The 23,009-nt window shown below is 44.7% G+C and overlaps 1 pseudogene; it reads left to right on the top strand.

Moving 5' to 3' along the window:
- Positions 1–22,216: 22,216 nt before the first annotated feature.
- LOC136638331 (5S ribosomal RNA) lies at positions 22,217–22,341 on the top strand (annotated as a pseudogene).
- Positions 22,342–23,009: the final 668 nt, after the last annotated feature.

The raw sequence follows: 23,009 nt of genomic DNA, 5'->3' as shown, positions 1-23,009 counted from the left end.
CAAATATTAAAGATCTCTGTTCAAATTAAGGGCAGAACTGGGGGAGGGTATGCTGGAGGGATGATTGGGCCTGGGAGGTGGGCAGAAACAGTGGCAGACTCAGTCACCAAATTGTATGCCCCCTTCCTGGCCAGAAAGCCTGATACAGGCCTGCACCAGCAAAATAGCCCAAGGAGACTCCGGTGGCTGCCCTGCCCCATTGGATACAACAGTGGCCATTTTAGTACCAGCAGCAACTGTTACCCTGCACATGCCTGATCTTGTCTGATCTTGGAAGCTAAGCAGGGTCAGGCCTGGTTAGTATTTGGATGGGAGACCGCTTGGAAATACAAGGTGCTGTAGGCTTATACCATAGTCTTTTGAGACTGAAGTTTGCCAACCATTTCAGTACTGCTGCTCCTCTAGGTGCCAGGTCTGTTTAGGATTGAGCTGCCCACCTGGTCATCAGCTAAGACCCTGCTCAGACACTCTTCTCTAGGTGCCACCCGCTTCTGAGATTAGGTGGGTGTTATTTATGCACAGTTAGCTCTTTGTGTCTCCCTCCTCTGTTGTGTGTGTACATTTTTGTACTTGATATTAATTTCAATGGTGAGCTGGTCCCATGAGCTTCCCATACACAAGGCTGACTCATAAAAGGGAGCGATCACCTGCCTGCTAACTTTTGCACGCAAAAGGTCGAAGCGACGTGTGCCCTTTCATTTACAAACTCGTTCCCACTCTTTCCCCCCAAAATAAACCCCAGTTAGACTTGCAAACCCTCTTGTAATGTTCCAACTGCAGAAATCATGTTGTGGGCAAAAGAGAACAGGTGATAATTAGAATGAGTCAGAGGCTGCCAAAATAGTACCATCGCACTGTAAGGCTATGCTGACGATCTGAAGCATGGTCAGCAGCTCGGGTGGATTTTCTGTGGCTAAACCTGTACAGAAAAACCACAGAGTCCCTGGATGATCCAACTCTCAATATCCAATGTAAAGCATTCATTTTTTATTCCAAATTGCAAATATCCTATAAACTGGCATTGATGCCGAGTTACAGAAGCACACAAATAATAAATAACCATGCGAGAGAATACCTGATCAGCTCAGCTGATAACCATATCAGTTTGGAATGGCCTTCATCACCAGACATTCCACCTGGCTGTATCTGCAAGAAATATGAGAGTGGGACAAATGACCATTCACTCGTCCCAGAACTGTCGCTTGCAGAGATCATTTCACCTACGGTACCTGTAGAAGATCCCAGTTCAACCTCTTACAGCTCTGGTAGGGCTGGGAAAGGCCCTTGTCTTGAATCCCTGGAGAGCCACTACTAGTCGGTATAGGCAATACTGAGCTAGACAGAGCAATGGTCTGACTCTGGAGGAACTGGGTTCATACGTTCACAAGGCCATTATGAAAAAGCTGATAGTTTCAGAGCCCAATCCTATCCAGCACAGAAATGGCAGCAGTAAATGCTCACTGCTGCATCCTGTGCTGCCATTGAGCAGACTGGAGGTATCCTCAGAGTAAAGGGACATTTGTCCCCTAACCCTGAGTAAAGCCCCAGCCTGATCAATGAGGCTTCTCGAATCTGTGCAAGCTAAATTGCTGGCACAGACTCAAAAAGCTCCATGTCAGGCTTTTGAACCCGACACATAAGAACAGCCCCACTGGATCAGGCCATAGGCCCATCTAGTCCAGCTTCCTGTATCTCACAACGGCCCACCAAATGCCCCAGGGAGTGCACCAGATAACAAGAGACCTCATCCTGGTTCCCTCCCTTGCATCTGGCATGCTGACATAGACCATTTCTAAAACCAGGAGGTTGCACATGCACATCATGGCTTGTAACCCGTAATGGATTTTCCCTCCAGAAACTTGTCCAATCCCCTTTTAAGGGTGTCCAGGCCAGATGTCGTCACCACATCCTGTGGCAAGAAGTTCCACAGACCAACCACATGCTGAGTAAAGAAATATTTTCTTTTGTCTGTTCTAACTCTCCCAACACTCAATTTTAGTGGGTGTCCCCTGGTTCTGGTGTTATGTGAGAGTGTACAGGGTGTAGGATTTTGCAGAAGGGGCCTCCGTTGTTGCTACCCTTCCCGGCCTGTCCTTCCCCTGTTCAGCCCTCTCTCTGCCTTCCCCCCATTCAGGAACAAACATCCCCACACCTTCCAGCCACCTTCCCGTGCCACCTCAGCTTCACCAGCACATGTGGTTTCATCTGCAGTGTCAATGGGGCAATGCAGGCCACCTCGCCATCGCTGTTTACTCTCTGGATGGCACAAACATCATGTTTGTGACACCCAGAAGTAGGCAGTGTTGGATCAGGCTGTGAGTTTGCTTAATTTCCCCCCCCCTTTTCCGCCCATTCTTTTTATCCCCCTTTTTGTGTCAAGTCTCTTTGATTGTAAGCCTTTATTACAAAATGTAAACCATCCCAAGTGCTTTGGCAGAAAGGTAGGATGTAAATGTAGAAATTAATAATGAGAATAATAATTCACAGACACCTGCTAGAAATTAAAATGGAGAGCAAACAGGGTGGGCAGGGAGCCAGAGGCAGGGCCAAGATCCGGCACTTATGCTGGATGCTAGCCCCATTCCCAGTGCGGAGTAGATCCAAGCTGCTGCATTCTGCTTGGATCTGTGCCACCTCTTTCAGTGGCGCAGATTGGAATAGGCAGCAACTGTTACCCTGCACATCCCTGATCTTGTCTGATCTTGGAAGCTAAGCAGGGTCAGACCTGGTTAGTACTTGGATGGGAGACCGCCTTGGGAATACTGGGTGCTGTAGGCTTATACCATAATCTTTCGAGACTGAAGGTTGCCAACCAACCATGATTGGAATAGACTCATTGGGACCACTGCGGCTCTCCTCAGGGTAATGGGAATTTTTTCCCCTTGCGTCAAACAGCCTCAGCCAGCCCAAAATTTGCTCTGGGTACAGCGCAGGCCTGCCAGTCTGCCTATTCTAGTGCCAGTTAGTATTGCACTGCCCGTCTCCTGCCTGTTGGGTGCAGCTTGCAATACACACTCCATTGGAGCTGCTCCATCATGTAAACTGGTGGGTTTGGGCCCACTGGACTGATTGGGCCCTTAGTCTCGTTCCCCCTTACCATCTTTTTTCACACTACAGTGTCCCAAATATTATTGTGTTACCTCAAAAGGAAGCTGCACCAGGCCACTGATCACTTTGGTTGCCGTCTTTTGAATCTTTTCCAACTCTGCAATATCCTTCTTGAGGTTTGGTGACCAGAACTGTATGCAGTATTTCAAATATGGCCACAACGTATAGGAGCAGTGTATAGGAGCAGTTGTATAGGAGCAATGTAACACTATCAACTTTTTTCTTCTTCTCATTAGCCTCATTATTTTGGCCTCACTTACTCCCACTGTCATTTAATCAGAATGACAGTTGCAAACCATGTGATTGTTTTTTAGAGGAATGTGTGATGTCATCATAGCAGATCCAGTTTTGTGATGTCGCCAGTGAAATCACGAAACAACGTGAACATGTTCACAAGTGTAAGAAATAGCCCAAAGTGGGTGACACCAAAAACCAAACAAAACACAGGGGATGTCACTTCATTCAGCTCATCCCTAAATAAAACTATTGTGCACCCCAAAGAAGTTCAGTTGGTACAGTCTTGATTTACACTATTCGCACTTGATAGGAAAAATTGGTGCTATGAGCCTTTTGCGTTGACCTTCCTGCCATATTGGAGATTCAGTACACAGCTTTGCAATAATCTCTCTGCTAGCCTTCCCGAGCATGGCTTGTCTTCAAAGACCCGAAAGTAGCAGAGTCTGCCATGCTGTCAAATGAGAGATCCAGATAAGGGTTTTTCTGACATCCATCTATCACAAGCCTGTCACACAAGGAACAATTCAGGTGACTGAGCCAACACAGAAGAACATTATGTTCAATATCTCAGTTATCTGGATTTTAAAATAAACAATACAAATTTATTTCCTTCAGCTCAGAAGATTTTTAGTGTGACTACATTTAGAAAGACAGGACTGTGTGCATTCCACGCATGTACTACTATACAGTACAAAGGGTGCTTCCCGCCAGTATGATGGGAGGGAAATTTTGTATTGAAAATGAGGAGTGAGTGAACTGACTGCCTTGTCTTGGCAGCTCAGCCAGCCGGGACAGGTACAGCTATTTAAAGTGGTTGAGCCTTCTCCAAGCGACAGTTCCCAACTATGGTGGCATCCTGGCTTCTGGCAATCAAAGGCCCAATCCTTCCGCCTCTGGGACTGTTGCATGCGCTGTTGCAAATGTACCATAAGGCACTTTGTGGCACTGCACACAATTACTGCTCCGGTGGAAGGCCAGTGTAACCAGTTGTCAAAGGCTTGCACCAACCAGGACAGGTAGGCGCTCTGCTGGGTGGTGGGGGGCAGGGGAAGGGCAGAACGGGGCAGGTGAGATGTTATAAAGCAGGGAGGCAGGGAAGGGGGTAAATCAGGCCCAGGAGGGGGATGGGAATGGCAGAGGAGGCCTCTGCCATAATCTAGATACCAGAAAACAGAGACTGTCCCCATTGCCTACAGACAGTAGCAGCCAAACATTGTTCATACTTCAGGTTATGTCTTTTCTTGGTGTAAAAAACGCTTTGGGTATGGCGGCCGTTCTGGAAATGGGCCATGATCTCAAAACGCACAGCTTTAATGAATGTAATCAAATGGTACAACTTTGGGGGAAGTAGTGGCTCTACAGCCCCCCTTTCCCCCTGATGATACAATCGTTATTCTGTGAGTCTTAAAGGCAAATGAATATGTACAGATGTAGAACTAAAAATAACAGTCAACGCACTCGGCTCTCTTTGAAAAGCCCCACTTGGCATTATGTTTAATTCCGAGCACAAACAGGAATTTGCCAGCGATCGCTGGCTCACTTGGGTTTCGTTGATAAATGGTCATTAAGTTCATATCAAACATGTGTGTTTTAGAGTTAAATCCTCTAAGACAATGAGACAGAATAAGTAATCATTTGACAGAAGTGCGTCTAATGAATTAGATTTCAAAATGTTGGAAAGTCATTCAAGGAAAATCCTTCTTTTACCTTACACTGAAAACATATCATTAGCCTTAATTTAAGTCAAGGTGAGGTTGGAAACAGATCTTGCAGGAAATTCTGAGTGACTATTGTTTAATCCCATTTAGGGACACTTTGAACAATGACATATATATATAATGAGATATTTAAAATTCTTTGGTCAATCTCTAGCTAACGGCTTTTACTGTGGCAAGAATGAGTAATTCAATACAGGCGACTGAGCTTTTTACATGCTTTTATTCTTGATTTGTTGGACACGTGTAACATAAATTTCAAAAAACCAATCTATTAATGACTGAAATTGGGATCTGCTTTCCTTCACTTTACACACGGCGCTTCAAGAACATGAAGAATAACAGGTGGATCAATAAGATTTTCTTTGCTAAAGTATTTGCAGTGTGCTAATATTAGTGCTGGGTGGTTATTATTGAATGTTGTGTCAACAAATTCCCCTTGCAAGGAGGATGGGGGGAAAAAATTAGTTCCTGTGGCAAGGTTATCTTGCCCATTCGAAACAGGAATCTTAACAGGGATGTTTTCATTTTGTGTGCTTTGTTCAGTGAAAGCCTTTTGCTTTTACACTCCTTTTAAGTAATCTACAGATTGATTGAAAAGTCAGTGAGTAAAGAGAGCCTCTTCACACTTTTCTTCCCCTTCACACTTTTCTTCCCCTTTCCTGTCCTTTAGTGATGGTAGCCTGGAGAAGAGGGTGTGCTTCACTCTCCAGGCATTGCTTAGTGATGGGTAAAGACAGCTGATGGGAAGGACAGGCAGCTCAATCTGACCCAAGTTGCCCTGCACCACTGCAGCAGGGAATTTAGCAGGCAAGAGGTCTCCTTGGGGTAAGGGACACCCATCCTCTTGCCCTGGGGAAAGTCACAGCAGTGGGTAGGGGTCAACAGACCCATGCCAGTGATATCTGAGCATGGATTATTTAGGAATGCACTGTTAATCAAGGAGCTCATGGGCCCAATCTGCCCCCACTTCACACTCCCCTGCCCAAGAACGTCTCCTCCCCACATTGGCATCAACACCATCCTCCCGCCACCCTCTCTCACCTTCTGCGCCACATGGTGCAACACTTACCTGTGCTGGCTGGTGCAGGGATTGGAGATGACACTGGCCAGCCATCGCGATGGTGCTACCAGCTCTCGAGTCAGTGTAAACATGCCTTACAGGGCATTTGTGACACTCGGAGACGGCACAGGAAGGCCTGCACCAGCTCAAGTGACAATTTGGATTGGGCTGCCCATTACAGACCTACCCATAACCTCCAGTTCTCACCTGAGTTGATAAGGTGACATCTATAGAATGCAAGAACAGTGTCATAGCTAGAGGGGGTGCAAAGCACTTACTTTTGCAGGGAGCTTCATCACGGCATGCAAGGAGCCCTTCCTTCTCCCCTTCAGAGCCATTCCAGGTGTACACCTCTATTTTGCTCCCACCGCCTGGAACGGCTCCGAAGGGGAGGGGAGCCCCCCTCTAGCTATTCCATTGTGCATGATCAAATCTATCTGTTCCTAAATCAATTAATGTTTTTTTTTTTTTTTTTTTTTTTTTTTTGAAATGACCAGAGATCCTGGAGAGAAAACCATCTCTCCCTTTTTTATGGGAGAGAACACCAGGCATTATATAATAACCTAGAAAGAGAGAGGAGAGATTGCAGAGAAGAGACAGTGCCTGGAATATCTGTGTTTGGTGTCTGGTTAAGAAAAGGCACAAGCCTAACCAGGTCTATTCAGAAGTAAATCCTATTTTGTTCAATGGGGCTTGCTCTCAGGAAAGCGTGGTTGGGATTGCAGCCTTAGTTGGGGAATTATTTCCAAACTATAGCTCTCAAACTCAGCGTGAAAAGCTAGAAAAATGAAATTTTCATCATTAGAATTTGACAGCACACAGTCATAATATGCTGACATGTATAACGGGAATTAAGGAGTTCTGCAGGCAGAGGGAGCATTCATAATTTTTTAGGCAAATCATATCTTTCAGCTCCATGAATCACACCCTTTTGGAAGATTGCTGGACACTTAGAAATGGCAGGTATAATACAAACCCTCTGGGCTATGTAGCCATTGTGAATAGATTGGAGCTCTGAGCCTTGATTGAGATTCGACGGAAACACGTTTTCCACATGGTAGGCATTAACGGGCTTTGTCAGCTGTCCTTTGCTGGCCGCCAATGAAAGGCATTCAATGGAGAGGAGAAACTTTTGCATGATTACCTGGATCATAGTAGTGGTGGATCATGCTCTGCCTATCTATAGCCGAACACAGACAACAGGGCTTCTATGCATGCAATGAATCAAGCTCTTTGTCTTATCTACCAATCCCATTTACAGGTTTGCTCTCAGTATCCATAGGGTTCCTCCTTCCTGCACGTGGATACCAAAATCTGCTGATAATGAAACCCACTGGGTCCTCAGAAGTACCTTCCAGTCACATCCAGAGGTGCTCTGAGGCACACAGAGGTGCACAAGGAACATGGTGATAATTGGGGGGCGGGGGTTGTAGCACTGAGATGGTGGACCTGAGACAGCATCAGGCAGTACTTTGGGTCACCCAAACCCTGGCCCAGTAAAATTCATGGTACAATTCTGAGACTTGTACCCACTGAAAACCTCTAAATGATATTCTGTGCCTGATTTTTGAAGCTCACAGGTCTTCCTGTCCTTTACCCTGGACCACTGGCTTCCTAGCCTGTCCTCTCCTGTCAATTCTGAGATGAATTGCTTGCTGAGTGCTTGGTCTTGCCTTCCTTGGCTGTTTTTGTGGTTCCAAAGATGTGCATGTCATAAAGCAATGGGGGCAAGATAAACCCCTTCCATTTGTTACCCTGCAGATGCCTGATCGTGTCTGATCTTGGAAGCTAAGCAGGGTCAGGCCTGGTTAGTACTTGGATGGGAGACCACCTGGGAATACCGGGTGCTGTAGGCTTATACCATAGTCTTTCCATGCTTGATCTCATCTGATCTCGGAAGCTAAGCAGGGTCAGGCCAGGTTAGTACTTGGATGGGAGACCGCCTGGGAATACCGGGTGCTGTAGGCTTATACCATAGTCTTTCCATGCTTGATCTCATCTGATCTCGGAAGCTAAGCAGGGTCAGGCCAGGTTAGTACTTGGATGGGAGACCGCCTGGGAATACCGGGTGCTGTAGGCTTATACCATAGCCTTTCGAGACTGAAGGTTGCCAACCACCATTTGTTTGTGTCAGGGAATTGCCAAAAGTTGTCTAATGGCAGAACTGGCCTTTGGGTTTTCTGCATGTGCCCATGTGTTGTGGCCTTATGCTGAGCCAGGCTAAGGATCTGTATAATCTAGTACTATCTAGTTGGCAGTGGCTCTCTACGTTCTTAGGGAGTTGAGCAAAGGTTATCTTTCCTAGGTCTTCTACCTCTACTCCTAGAAGTGCTAGGTACTGAAACTTCTGCATGCAATACATTCCCCCCTCCAAAGGAACAGGTGTGATTGTGAAACTTCTGTGTGCAGGTCCGACCTTAGGAACTGTGGGGCTCATTTCAAAACATTTTTGTGGGGCTCCCAACCCTGGCAGAGCATCAGCAGCAAGGCATCCAGCAGTGGCCTCTCTGCTAAACTGCTTCCGGGGGGGGGGGGGCGATCGGACACAGAGAGGGCCACCCAGCGGCAATGCTCTACTCACCGCATTCTCCATGCGATGCCTCGGTATGGAAGATTCCGTGCCGGAGTGTCAGCTATGGAGCAAGCGGCCGACTGTGACTGTAAGCGCTACACTCACCTTCCCAGAGTGCGGCCCCTGCAGGCATGGAGCCCAATTTAACCCAATTGGTTAAATTGCCCTAAGGCCGATCTGTGTGCATTAAGCTTCTATGGTCAATATATGGAGCTGCCTTACAGTGAGTTGTCTGCACCGAGCCCATTGTCACCCCTAGCCCAGTACCCTTCAATGTGTCTGGCAGTGATTTTCCAATGCCCAGGCAGAGGTATTTTCCTCTTATGCTACGTGAGATTTTTTTAATGGGTGCTGCTCAAAACCGAAATGCCACAGGGCTACTGGCCCTCTTGTCTTCTGTAGAGGAGATGTAGGAAATATTCTGTAGATGCAGAATATTTGTTCCTTAATTATTTGAATCTGCTCAGTTCATGCTGCGGTTCAGAGGTTAGAAAGAGAAACTATAATAGAATGCAGCATATTTCTTTACCATGATTGTTGGCTTTCGACGAGCACTGGGTCATGGGGCTATTTTTTTCCCAGCAGACATGGCTTTCTAGCATACCGGCAAGGATTATTAAAGCAACAAAGGATGCATTTCTGTGGTACTTTTCTGACACCATGGCATAAACAACAATCAGGGGAAAAAATTACCTGTCTCAGCATCTAGATACTGGGACTTTTTCATCCTTCGCTCTCACAGAGCCAAAGGAATGCACTTGGTTCAAAAAGCGGTTCACTGTCTCAGCTGAGATACACAGCAATATACAAAAGCAGCACTGCCACTTTTGTGCATCTTGGCTGAGACAGGGAACTGCATTCCACATTGTGATGCTAATACATTTCTGGTACCAAAGATCTTGAGAAGGTCTTCTGCCCTCAGGTGAGTTTCATCCACAAGGGGAAGAAAGGCAGTCTGGTGCACCGTTTCATTTCATTTTCGATCACCATTCTTTTCATTTGATGGCACTTCCTGAACATCACCGCCTGACTGCTCCTCCCATTCTGGTTCTGCAGAATATCCAGCCATTAATACATTTTCAAAAATGCATAAAACAAATTTCTTATAACAGCATATTTAAAAAAAAAAAAAACCCACAAAAGATGACTGAAAGCAAACAAAGATGAATATACTCCACTGATGGTCAGGTCAGATGCATCTTGGGATAAAAATGTCTTCACAGGTTAGCAAAAAAAAAAAAAAAAAAAAAGAAGTAAAGAAAAGAAAGAAAAAGGAAACCATTAGGACAGAGCCACAAATGATTGCCCCAAGGCAGGGAGTCTCAAAGTCTGTGTGCAACAGCCAAAAAGATCTTCTCTTACATGTCCCCAACTTCAATTCAGATGGAACCAAGACATGAAAAAGATCCCTCTCTGCCAATGTCTGAAGAGATGCATTCGACATATGAGAGGAGATGGTCCTTTAGGTATCTTGGTCGAATAACGATAGCAATAATATAGTAACAGACTGATAAGTATCACAGTACATCAGATATCACAATACTTGACAAAAAGAAAAATCAGGTCTATCTCATTGACATTGCAATCCCAGGCAACAGTAGAACTGAAGAAAAAGAGCATGAGAAAATTACAAGCTGTCAAGACCAGCAAATAGAACTTGGGCATCTCTGGGAGAAGAAGGTCAATATCGGCAACCCAATCCTGTGCTACCCAGGGCGTGGGGCTGCAGTGGCACCGAAAATGGCTGCTGCCACATCCTACATACTCCGGGCAGCCACTGGCAGCTCCTCAGGAGAAGGGGACTTTTATCCCCTTCCCCTGGGTAAAGTGAGTAGTCCTGCAATGGGACTACTCGATTCTCCGCCAACTAAAAGGTTGGTGGAGAATCAAGAGCCTCCGTGTCATGCGGTGAGCCTCCTGCCTCCCTCCCTCCCTACTCCCTCCCCCCAGAACGCTTCCTCCCTGCCCTCTCAAAGCCTCCCCCCTCCCTGGAACGCCTCCTCCCTGTCTCTGCCCATGCCCTCACTTACCTCACTCCAGTGGTCCACTTAACTGCTGAGCAGCAGAGCTTCAGCAGCCTCCTGGTGCTAGAGGGCTACAACCAGTGCTCGCCTGGCAATAGACCCGCAAACGTGCCTTATGGCATGTTTGTGATAGTGCACACCACTTGTAAGCTGGAGCGCACTGTTCAGAATTGGGCAGTGGGCCAATTGTCACTGGAGCTCTTGGAGCAGGGCCTAGACTTCGACATTCTTGGCCTTGAGCGAGTTACACCAGCTCAGCTCCAGAAATCAACGTTGCTTGAGACAGCAAGCATCCCATAAAGAAATATCTGCAGTTCCCAGGATCTTAGCTAGATCCCGAACTGAAGACAATAACCAGTATATGATGAATATGATGTGTACATGATATATATGATAAAGTATAATAATGTATTGTGTCCAGATCTGGTCACCGCATCTCAAAAAAGACATAGTGGAAATGGGAAAGGTGCAGAAGAGGGCAACTAAGATGATTACTGGGCTGGGGCACCTTCCTTATGAGGAAAGGCTACGGCGTTTGGGCCTCTTCAGCCTAGAAAAGAGGCACCTGAGGGGGGACATGATTGAGACATACAAAATTATGCACAAGAACATCATACATACATCAACACCAGTTAATAATAATAATAATAATAATAATAATAATAATAATAATAATAATAATAATAATAATAATAGAACTGGAATAAACATGATTGACAAGTAGAAATTGAAAGGCTGTGGCAGAAGAAGACCAAAATGATTCCAGCAGTGATTGGCACCCTCAGTGCTATTTCAAAACACCTTGAAGAGCACCTGAACAGCTTCGGGACCACAGACATTACCATCAATGAACTGCAAAAAGAAGCTTTACTGGGAACAGCTTACATTTTGCGACGTCATTTGTAATTTCAAAATAAGGTAAAAACCAGGCATCCCAGGTCCTTGGGAAGGACTCAATGTCTGGATGAAACAAACCAGTCAATAATACCTACCTGACTGTGAGAAAATAATAATAATAAAATAAATAAATAATGGCATAGTTATCACCTTCGACTACTGTGAATAGGCCAGTGTTGCTATAATAGCCATCAGAGCTGCAGTTAAATTCCTATTTGAATTGGTTCCCCAAGCACTTTAATCTCTAGATCAGATAAAGAAGCACAAAGACAAGTCTGTTTGACTGACAGATATTTTATATAGCAGTGGGGTAAAAAAAAGTGCAATCACCACAAAGAAACAATATCTAAAAGTAGTATTTAGCACTTCATTTGTTTGTACAAAGAACATTCTGTTCACTTTGCTTAACTGCTTTCACATTTCTGTTCAAGAACAAATTGATCGTGATATCTGTGAGGATGGAAGGCAAGTTTAAGAGAAAGGGAAGAGATTTGCAGCCTGAGACTCTGCTCAGAGGTAATGGAAAATTCTGGAGCCCTGCTATGTCAATGGGACTGGAGAGCTGCAGGTTCCAGATCTTCCTCTTCTCTCCCTTCCCATGACTTCCCCTGCTTGCTCACACAGCCATCCTGATTTCTTTAAACCATTGCTGTGCAGTTCGCGCAAAGCCAGGAATTGTGGTTTAACTCTGGCTTCCAAACCAGGATATGAAACTAGAGTTTCAAGGAGGATTCACACCTTGGTTTAGAAGCCAGAGTAAATTCATAGATACTGGCACATTCATGGACTTTTAGAGAAGGGAATGCCTGTCGCCTATTGAACTCCTGGCTTTTTAAGTCTGAAAAAGCAGAGTCTGCCAAAGAAATGGTGTAGCTAGAGGGGGTGCAAAGCAATAAGTTTAGCAGGGAGCCTCATCGCAGCGTGCACGTGACCCCTCCCCTGAAGGCCCCCCTCCCTTGCAGAGCCACTCACCTTTGTTTTGCTTCCACTGCCCAGAATGACTCTGAAGGGGAGCGGGAAGGGCTGCTTGCATGCCACTGTGCAGCTCCCTGCAAAACTTAGTGCTTTGCACCCCATCTAGCTACACCACTGGTTCTTGCATCTCCATTTTGCACATTTTTTTGCTGATGAAATTGCAGGCTTCTTTTCCTGAGAGACAACTTAGTGAGAAAGAGAGGGAGCTATTTTAAACCACAGCACAGGTAAGCCATAGTTGGGGGGGGGGAGGCACCACAGTAATTTTGCCTGTTTAAGGGCCCAATCCCAGGGCTTTTTTTCTAATGGAACATGGAGGGACGGAGTTCCAGCACCTTTTTGCAGGGACCCCTCCCCTTCAGAGGCATTCCAGGAGGGGGGGAGCAAAACAGAGGCATTCACTGGGTGGGTGCTGGGGGGTGCAGGGTGGGCGGGCGCCTGGCCCCTGCCTGACCGCACAACGACCCCCTCCTGCCCCATCTCCAAGCTCTTGCCTGAGCCCAGCCCGCCTCCCCTCCCCCCACGCTCTGCTTCCCCGCGCAACTTCCAAGCCGGTGGAGGGCGTGGGGGACACGCGCCAATGCTGAGGAGGAGGACGGACAGCCAGCCAGTCAGGGAGACGGGCTGCGGCACCCACGGAACACCCAGGTACTGGCTTGGCAGAGGAGGGGGGGAAGGAAGCTGGCTGGTGCAGCCCCCGTGCCAGTCTGCAGCAAGAGCCTAGTTGTGTCTACTCAGTAGTAAGTCTCATTGTGCTCAATGGGGCTTGCTCCTGGGAAAGGGTGCATAGCCTTGCAGCCTGAGAGCCCAAGCCTATGCATGTCTACTCAGAAGTAAGTTCCATTGTGTTCAATGGGGCTTACTCCTGGGAAAGTGTCATAGCCTTGCAGCCTGAGTACACAGGCAGAGGAAGGGCTCTGAGGCTGCAGTCCTCTCCACACCTTCCTGGGAGGAAGCCCCATTGACTCTAATGGCACTGACTTCTGAGGAGACAGGCACAGGATTGGGCCCTGAGGCTGCCATCCTATCCACAGTAAGCCCCATTTACTAAAGTGGACTTCTGAGTAGACATGCATAGGATTGGGCTCTTAGGCTGCAATCCTAGGCACTTTTCTGGGAGTAAGCTCCATTGACTAGAATGAGACTTACTTCAGAGTAGATATACCTAGGAATGGGCTCTTAATCCTGGCAGAGATATATATATCTGCACCCGTTTTCACATGCTAAAGGCAGGTGAACAGGGATTCTACATGTGTACAATGTGCTGTCCAGCCTTGCCAGAGATTTTCCTCATCCTCCCCCCACAAGCATGCCCTCCACCAGCCAGCATTAGCAGCTCCTCTCCAGCAATGCACCGCAGCTGCTCAGGGCAGCAGAGAACATACAATTGCATGCCAAGCGCCTTCCCAAAGACACAGAGTATTCTGATACCTGAATTAAACCATATTTAATCGCTTGTTTGCAAACGTAGTTGTTTCTATGTACACCTCAGGACCCCTCTTGTGTAAGAATTCCTTTTTTGTTCTTACTCCCACAGTTGCTTAGAGTAATTTTACTACATGGAACTCACGTAAGCCATTTTTTGGAATCCATTCACTGCTTCCTCTCCTCAAAGTAGTGCCACACTACATACTACACGCTACAAGTGCACCTATACAGTATTTTTGTGTAGAAAAATAGCTAGGGGGAAGGGAATGTGGAGATTGACAGCCCAATCCTACGCATGTCTACTCAGAAGTAAGTTCATCTTTAGGGGGGAAGCACATAAAAAATATTTTATTTCTCCAATAAAAAATGGTTTAAAAATAACTAACTAACTAACTAACTAACTAACTAACTAACTAACTAAATAAATAAATAAATAAATAAATAAATAAAAGATTAACAAGTTGTGGGTTCCTGCAACTTTTTTTTTTTTTTTTACAAAAAAAAGCACTGCCCAATCCTATCCAATTTTGCAGTGCATGCACTCACAACAGGAGAGGAAACTGAACGCTTTCCACATGCGCTGCCTCCAATGCATCCTCGGCATCTCCTGGCAGGACAAAGTTCCAAACAACACAGTCCTGGAACAAGCTGGAATCCCTAGCATGTATGCACTGCTGAAACAGAGACGCCTGCGATGGCTCGATCATGTTGTGAGAATGGATGATGACCGGATCCCAAAGGATCTCCTCTATGATGAACTCGTGCAAGGAAAGCGCCCTACAGACAGACCACAGCTGCGATACAAGGACATTTGCAAGAGGGATCTGAAGGCCTTAGGAGTGGACCTCAACAGGTGGGAAACCCTGGCCTCTGAGCGGCCCGCTTGGAGGCAGGCTGTGCAGCATGGCCTTTCCCAGTTTGAAAAGACACTTGGCCAACAGTCTGAGGCAAAGAAGGAAGGCCCATAGCCAGGGAGACAGACCAGGGACAGGCTGCACTTGCTCCCGGTGTGGAAGGGATTGTCACTCCCAAATCGGCCTTTTCAGCCACACTAGACACTGTTCCAGAACCACCATTCAGAGCGCAATACCATAGTCTTTCGAGACTGAAGGTTGCCAACACACAGCACTACATCCTGTAGTGGAGAGGCAATCACAGAGGCCCCCTTAAGGAATGGGAACATTTGCTGCTACACCGGTGCTGGAAAATTGGATAGGATTGGGCCCTAAGTTGGCAAAGGCTGTCAAGTGTATTAACCAGAATTAACTGAAGGTGTGGTGTAATACAGAGTTAACTGTATTAACTGAAGGTGTGGTGTATTCCACCTTCTTTACCTACTTCTTCAGTGCTTCTCACAAATTTAGCTCCGGGACCCACTTTTTAGAATGATAATGTATCAGGACCCACCGGAAGTGATGTCATGACCAAAAGTGACATCATCAGGCAGGAACATTTTGAACAATCCTAGGCTGCAGTCCTACCCACACTTACCCAGGAGTAAGTCCCATTGACTATCTTTGTTAAAAGAATATACATAGCTTGTTAAAAGCACATTTCTCCAAATGCAGTCACAGACCATGATCGCATCAAGTCTAATATATTAAAAATAAAATATTGAAATGAATGGGGACCTACCTGAAATTGGCTCGCGACCACCTAGTGGGTCCCGATCCACAGTTTGAGAAACACTGTTCTACTTTATTTGGGTTGTTTGTCCCATAGGTGTGTTGGTGGGTGGACTGCATATCTGTAAACTGGCACTGCAGAAGGAATTGCCAGATAAATGGCTGTCCTTCCAGATGATAGACTGCAAAGAAACCTGCACCATCTCAACAGATCCCAGGCGAAGAGGACTAATTCAAGCCTTGAGATTTTAACTTTCCTGCAGGCAAAGCCGGATCATGGTATTGCTGCTTCTGAATTATTTTCCCCTTTTTTGAAGGACGCAGTGTACTCCAAAGAGTGTCTGTCATTGTTATTTATATAAATCCACATATGGATCATTTCTAAAACATTTGTCTTCAAGTCTACTTTGCCATCAGTCACTAGTGTAGGGAAAAAAGGGATGGTTAGAACTTCAGGCTCAAAGGTTTACTTTGAATGTTACTTTGGCAGCCAAGAGTACACTGGGGCTGTTGCACATTGTTAAGTGTTTGTGTGAAATTGGTTGCTGCATGTGTGCTTCCTGATTCCCTTTCTACTTTTGGAGAAGGCTAGTAAGTACTCCTGCTCCTGATAGAAGTAGCCCTCTTGAATGGGGATTGCTGGGCCACTGACTGCATGAATGAGTTATTCAGATGGCCTTAGGTGGCTATCCTATGGTGCACTGAAAGGTGTGTGATGCATTTTGGATGCTCCATGGTAACCGCAACATGAAGATGCCCCGCAACTGAGCTATGAGCAGCTGTCAAGTGGGAGTCAGGGGGAATCAAAGACAGGAGGTCAACCTGATGATCTACGTTACATCTTGCCAAGGAATTGCATTTACATTTGTACCTATGATAGAACTATCACGCAAGAAACTCTGAGAAAGAAAGACTAGGATTAGCATTGTTCCAGCTTGGAAAGGAAACTTCTGGAACTCTTCCCATTTAGAAGAGACAGTGGTCAGCCTGTGTTGGTAGGGATCTCAATGGAACAGCTTGGCATCAAGTTCAGCCAGGTAGGACACTGGTCAAGGGCTAACACCTTCCAGTTTCCAGGTGCTGATTCCAGGTTATGGTCAAAGGCCTGCATTGGGCTTTCATAATACCTCCTGTCCATCCTCTAATGGTGCATTGGGCATGACCACTGGTGCCATAGGGCACGTACGTGCAGAACTTGGAACATCTGGTTACAGCAGCCCCGGACACCTACCTACCCAATTGGGCCATGATAAATAGAGTGGTTGGATCACTTGGAAGGGGTTCATTTAGGTAGGGGTAGTTTGCGCAAAACACTTCAGATCTGGTGGCATGTGTGGGGGTCCTTAAACAATCCTTTAAGGATGTGCTGAATCCTGAATCCTGATCTTTTGCCAGCTCATGATGATACAAACATTATCTCTGTCTCTGTCTCTTTCTCCTGATAGATAGATAGATAGATAGATAGATAGGTAGGTAGGTAGGTAGGTAGGTAGGTAGGTAGGTAGGTAGGTAGGGTCTGGGGAGGGCGGGAAGGAGGCAGGGAGGAGGCAGGAGGGAGGCGTTCAGAAGTCGGGAAAGGGTGGACAGAAGGCGTTCCAGGGGACAGGCTGGCGAGGAGTGGGAGGCAGGGATGGGACCTGGCAGTTATGCCGGAACCCAACCCCGTTCCTCAAGCAGCACGGAGCGGTTCCAAGCCGCTCCATTCTCCTTGGACTGGCATCACCTCCGGAGGTGGCGCAGGTCTGAGGAGACCCACTGGGGCTGTGATGGCTTACCTGGGTGTAAGGAGAAGAGTTTCCCCTTTCCTCCAACTGAGCTGATTCTGGCCATGATCTAGCGCTGGATACAGCGCAGGCCTCCTGGCCTGCCTGTTCCAGCACAAGATAGGATTGCGCTGCAAGTAAACTAAGGCTTAAAAGCCTAAAAAAGCTAAGTAAACATGGAGCATAAATGTTTATTCTTTATGACAGTATTCGTTGTGCTTAATATTGAGCTTAATATAATCCTTTTGCATAATATTGAGCTTTACTGAAACATTTATCATTATTCTGTACAAAGTCAAAAGAAAAAAAATGCATTCCTGGTGAAAATTAACGTAGAGTCATCTTCCTAATGGTTAGTGGTCGACACAAATACTCCCCTATCTTGAAGAACACATCAATACAAGGGGAAAAAGAGATTCTTTTAAAATGCATTCATAATCAAAACAAATGGAATACCCACTCTTATTTCTATTGGGAAAAGAGCTATAAAGATTAATGCTAGACAATGACATTTAATTAAAGTTTATTTACTTTATAAGTACTTCCATGTCTTCTGTTTCAGAGAGGAAAGCAACTTACTCCATACACATCTAACAGCTGCAGGTGAAAGAAACAGGTTATGACCACAATATTGGGAAAACTGTCTAAGAATTCTTTTTTCATGTTAATGAACCTGGCAGCCAAATTCAGCTCAGAGTTAAGCATGTTTAAGCTTATCGATTTCAATGGCCTTAAGCACATCTAACTCCTTACTGGATAATTCCAGCCATGGGATGTTCAGAATTTAAGTGCATTTTAACTGATTTTTTTTTTCAAACTTTCCAATTTATATTTATAAATACACTTGAAGAAAAGCAAAATGATATTCATTAGTCTCTTTGACAGCAGGCTAGTACTTTGTCTTAAGCTATGCTCCTCCCATGATGCAAAGGGTTATTTGCTTTACATGTAAGTACTGAAGAGCTCCTGGTTAAAATCTGTGTTTAAATAAATGCTTGTAATGAAACCAGCCAAATGAATTTAGGTACAAAATCACTTGCAGGGGATCAATAGTGTGTAATCCGGAAATGCTACAAATTATTATAATTATACAACCATAAATACAGTTATATTTCCCTGAATATCTAAGCATGTCACATCAGAGCATTGACAATCCTAGATAAATTTTGGAACTCTAGAAAACTCAGAGAGATACAATAGTGAATATCGCCAGACCCTTAAATGTCATTGTCAGTATACAGTCGGAAAAATGGGAGATCATATATCAAATTCTGGACATTTACAGCATTAATCTGCAATGGTTCACATTTCAGAGGTGACTGCCAATAATCTTTGCACCTTGGATGTGCACCATAAAATGTTGCTGGGGCTCATTAGAGCTTACGCTAATTTAGTGGGACTGTTCGCTTTCCCTCTTGAATAGCTGAGCTCCCCCATGCCAAATCACAAATCACTTTTGAAATGCACCTCAGTTTCAAATCTGTTTGCAAGCAAGCATGAAGCTATGGATTGAGAAGAAGAAGACAAAAATCTCAAGTTTATGAGCTGGTCCACACTCCCTCTTACATTGGCCCAGACCACTGATCTATCTCTGTTCTCTTTGGAGAGTGAACCTACCTCTTTCACCGAGGTTTGGAGGTGCATGATAGATTTGAGCATTATGCACAGCACATGGGAGGATATCAGTGGGCACTGCAAGTATCTAAGGCCCACTTTCAAGGACATCTGAGTGTTCGATCCAAGAAACATGGTTGCTCTGGGCTGGGGGAGGGGCTTGATTTGATTTGTAATAATGTAACAAAATATCATTGGCTTCTCCAGCACATGTCTTACCAATAAAAGGTGTCTTTTGACAAGAGACAAAAAGGATCATTTGCAACAGAATGCTTTTTTAACTATTTGTCCCACACAGTATATGGAACAGTTTAATGAGCAGCACTGCATAGAAACTAATTGCAATGCTTTTAAAATCAATCACAAACTAAAAAAAATTGTTTAGATTATTCCTTCAGATAATGCTACACATTGGGATACACATTTTTTCTTGGGGGGGGGGAGAGAAATTACTTCTTGTTGTCCTAGCCATTACATTTCATTTCTCTCTTTTTCAATTTACTTTGCTTTGACACTGTTTGCTTTGCACCATACAGTTAGATGGTAATCACTCAATCCAACACCACTCCTTCCAAAACTGTTTTAGTGAGGAAGAATAGAAATATGCTGGACATATTTAAAAAGAAAACCCAGCTTGCTATTAAGCATATCTTCCTTAAGCATAAGGGGGAAAAAAAAATCATGTGAAAATAATTTATTTTAGGCACACAGTGATTCCTTAAAAAGACAATGCATGTTTTTATACAGTGGCAGTCCTGGGGCTTGTGCCATCCCAGGGCCACCACTTTAAATGCTGTCCCACTGCCCTGACCCAGAAGTAAATGCAGTGATGCAATGCCATCATCACAATTGCTTCCTGAATTATTCAAGTGGCTATGGTCACTCAGCGGTCAGAGAACCTGTTCCCCTTGCCACTCCGTGCGGTTGTACCGAATTTGCCAGTGGTCACTCCAAGCAATCACTCCAAGTGGTGCAGGAGGGAGCACTGGACGGTGGTGGGCACCCATAGGTGTGCCACCCAGAGTCACTTGCCCCTGCTGACGCCCCTTAAGTACGTTTGTGTTTTTTACAGCCTAATTCCTCTTTCCAGTCTATTAATTTCTGTTTTCCAGATATGAAATCATCTTCTTTCCTTGTAAGTACCAATTGCAACAAATCACCAGAAACTTCTGGTTACCAATTTTATATAACTTTACTGCTGTTTCAGAGATCCTCACTCACTGTGCAGGGTTCTGAACCCTTGTCATGGTGTTCCAGAGCTTGCCTATAGTACAAAAGAGAGCAAAGCGGTCTCTGAAACTTTGTCAATTACTGCATCATAAAGATGAGAATTATTAAGCCAAACGTCCTAGCAACCACAAACTGAGATAAGAGGCTGGACCCATTTGTGATTTTTTTTTTTTCTTCAAACATCAGTATATTCCCTTTTTAAAAAAAAAAACAGTTTTGTTTTTTTTCCTGGCACTTTTCTTTCCCCTCCCACCCTCACTTTGAATGTAAAAAAAAAAGAAAATCATTAAAAAAAGACATTTTGTCTGCGATTGGTCCACAATATAGGCTAGATTCCTGCGGTACTGTCAAAGAAAACAACATGGCAAATGACTGAAGCACTGAGATTTAGAAAGCAAGCTCAACACATGCATAAAAGCCACTTTTCAGAAGGAGCAGCTATGCATTTCTAGAGAATGTTTCAGAAATACAGCAGAGAGCATAATACACAAATGTGTGCCATTGTTCATAGACATTCACCACACACACCTCCTATGGTGCGTGTTGTGAATCCGTATTAAGGATAATATGGAAACATAGCTAAACATACCTCTTTTTATGAAATCCACAAAATAAGCAGACAGGCTGCTCTCAGTACATTGGGAGAACAGATCCCCCCCCAAATGTTGCTATTGTTAGCCTAATCTGCATAGGGGCTGTTGTGGTAGGTTCTATTTGAGTAGTACATGGTATAAATGAGTGTGCCAAAAAGAGATTTTGGGTGCAATCCTAACCAACTTCCCAGCACTGACATAGCTGTGCCAGTGGGGCATGTGCTGCATCCTGTAGCACTCATAGAGGCCTCCTCAAGGTTCCCTTACCTTGGAATTGCATTGCCCTTATCTCGGTGCTGGAAAGTTGGTTAGGATTGCAACCTTTGTGAAATCAGGCCAAACTCATTGCAAGTTGATTGTTGATGTATTATTCAGCAGCTAATTGAACTGTTTGGAAGAGTCAATTTTGGATTCCCTGGCATAAGTTATGGTGACTTTCTCTTAATTGAGCCTCCGTATCTTTAGTTTGTGTTCTGAAAACTGACCACATATTGCAACCCACTGGATCCCTAAACTAAGTAAAGAACCGGACAGGAAAAGGTAATTCCGTTTTAACTTTGAGATAGTAAAATAGATGCTCATGAAACCAGCCAAAACTAAAATTCAGACGCATGACTTTTTAGTCTTGAAATGTTACACCCATAAAAGCAGCCCATAAAATTAATCTACCTGGCAATTTCCCATGTTAAATCTGCACGGGGACGACGACTTTTAAGCACTTATAGTATTATATCTAAAAATCCATCTTCTCTTCCTGGCCATATATCAACATCTTGTGTATTTGGAAAAATAAGATCTGCATTGCACAGGAATATTTGCATTGTAAGAATGAAGAGTAGTAAAGTATATCACTTCCAGAGAGATGTGGCATGTGTAAGTGGTCTCTAAGAAGTGTAATCAACCTGCTAGGCTGAGGGGCATTTATATAAAAGACCACAGACAAGGTTTGGGAAATCTTTACTCAGTTTTTTTGTATCCAGATAGGGCATTCAAGGTACATAAAGGGCAAAAAAAGAACAAGAGTTAATAAATAAACTTACTGGGAAAAATAAAAATATCATGAAAAATCTTATTTATTTTCCTTAGCCATGTTCTCACACACCTTTTCATGGATAATACACATAATGATCGATGAAACAATGGGATAGAGGTGTAAAGCATGTACTACAATTTGCTCTTTTTCTATAGGTTTTTACTCTCAGCACTTATTATTCTTGAATCTAGAATAGGGAAAAAGGATACGGGCATAGAGGATTTGAGAAGAATCAACAGGACTTTCTAACAAAGTGACCCTTTTTCTATTCAGGTTTTACATGGTTTCAGTTTTGTGGATCTTGAAGGATAACAAGAGATAACAGGGAGAGTGCTAATTGTCAATGGCATAGCTACTGTTACCTTGCACATGCCTGATCTCATCTGATCTCAGAAGCTAAGCAGGGTCAGGCCTGGTTAGTACTTGGATGGGAGACCGCTTGGGAATACTGGGTGCTGTAGGCTTATACCATAGTATTTCGAGACTGAAGGTTGCCAGCCAGCTAAAGCGGATGCAAAGCACTAAATTTTTGGCTCCCCTTCAGAGCCAAAACAGAACATTTGCCTCCATATTGCTCCCATAGCCAGGAATGGCTCCGAAGAGTAGGGGTGGGGCAGCTTGCACACTGCGGTGAGGCTCCCTGCAAAACTCAGTTCTTTGCATCCCCTCTAGCTACACCACTGCTAATTGTAAACGTGATTAACTTGGATCAAATAAAGTTGCTTCAGATTGACTTGGAAAGATGCTGGGTGTTGGCAAAACTCCATTTGTTTTGCCTTCAGATCTGTCTTTAAAAAGCCGAAACAGCAGCTATAAGTGGGAATGAAAAACAAAGCCATACATCCTTTCTCTTTGGGTCCTTTCCAAGAACTTTGGTTCTGCAAATTGTGAACATTCTAATAAGGGGGCCTTAGACTTCCCAGTTGGAGGAGATGGTCTTGCTTCTGTAAATAAATGTTTGCAGTATACTGCCGAAATGCTTTACAGAAATGTGTCGAAAACCAGTTACAGAGAAACAATGGGTCAGAAATTAGATGTGTATTTTGTTTCCTCTCCACCTTCGTGAATATATAGGGCATAACTTTCTTCTTAAAAATCACCCGTTGGGCGGCCGAATCCTAATAGCATCGCT

Source organism: Tiliqua scincoides, chromosome 1 (genome assembly GCF_035046505.1).
Source record: "Tiliqua scincoides isolate rTilSci1 chromosome 1, rTilSci1.hap2, whole genome shotgun sequence".
In the NCBI taxonomy this organism is placed as follows: Eukaryota; Metazoa; Chordata; class Lepidosauria; order Squamata; family Scincidae; genus Tiliqua; species Tiliqua scincoides.
The sequence above is the reverse complement of the archived record's forward strand: the minus strand, read 5'-3'. Positions and strand labels throughout refer to the sequence as shown.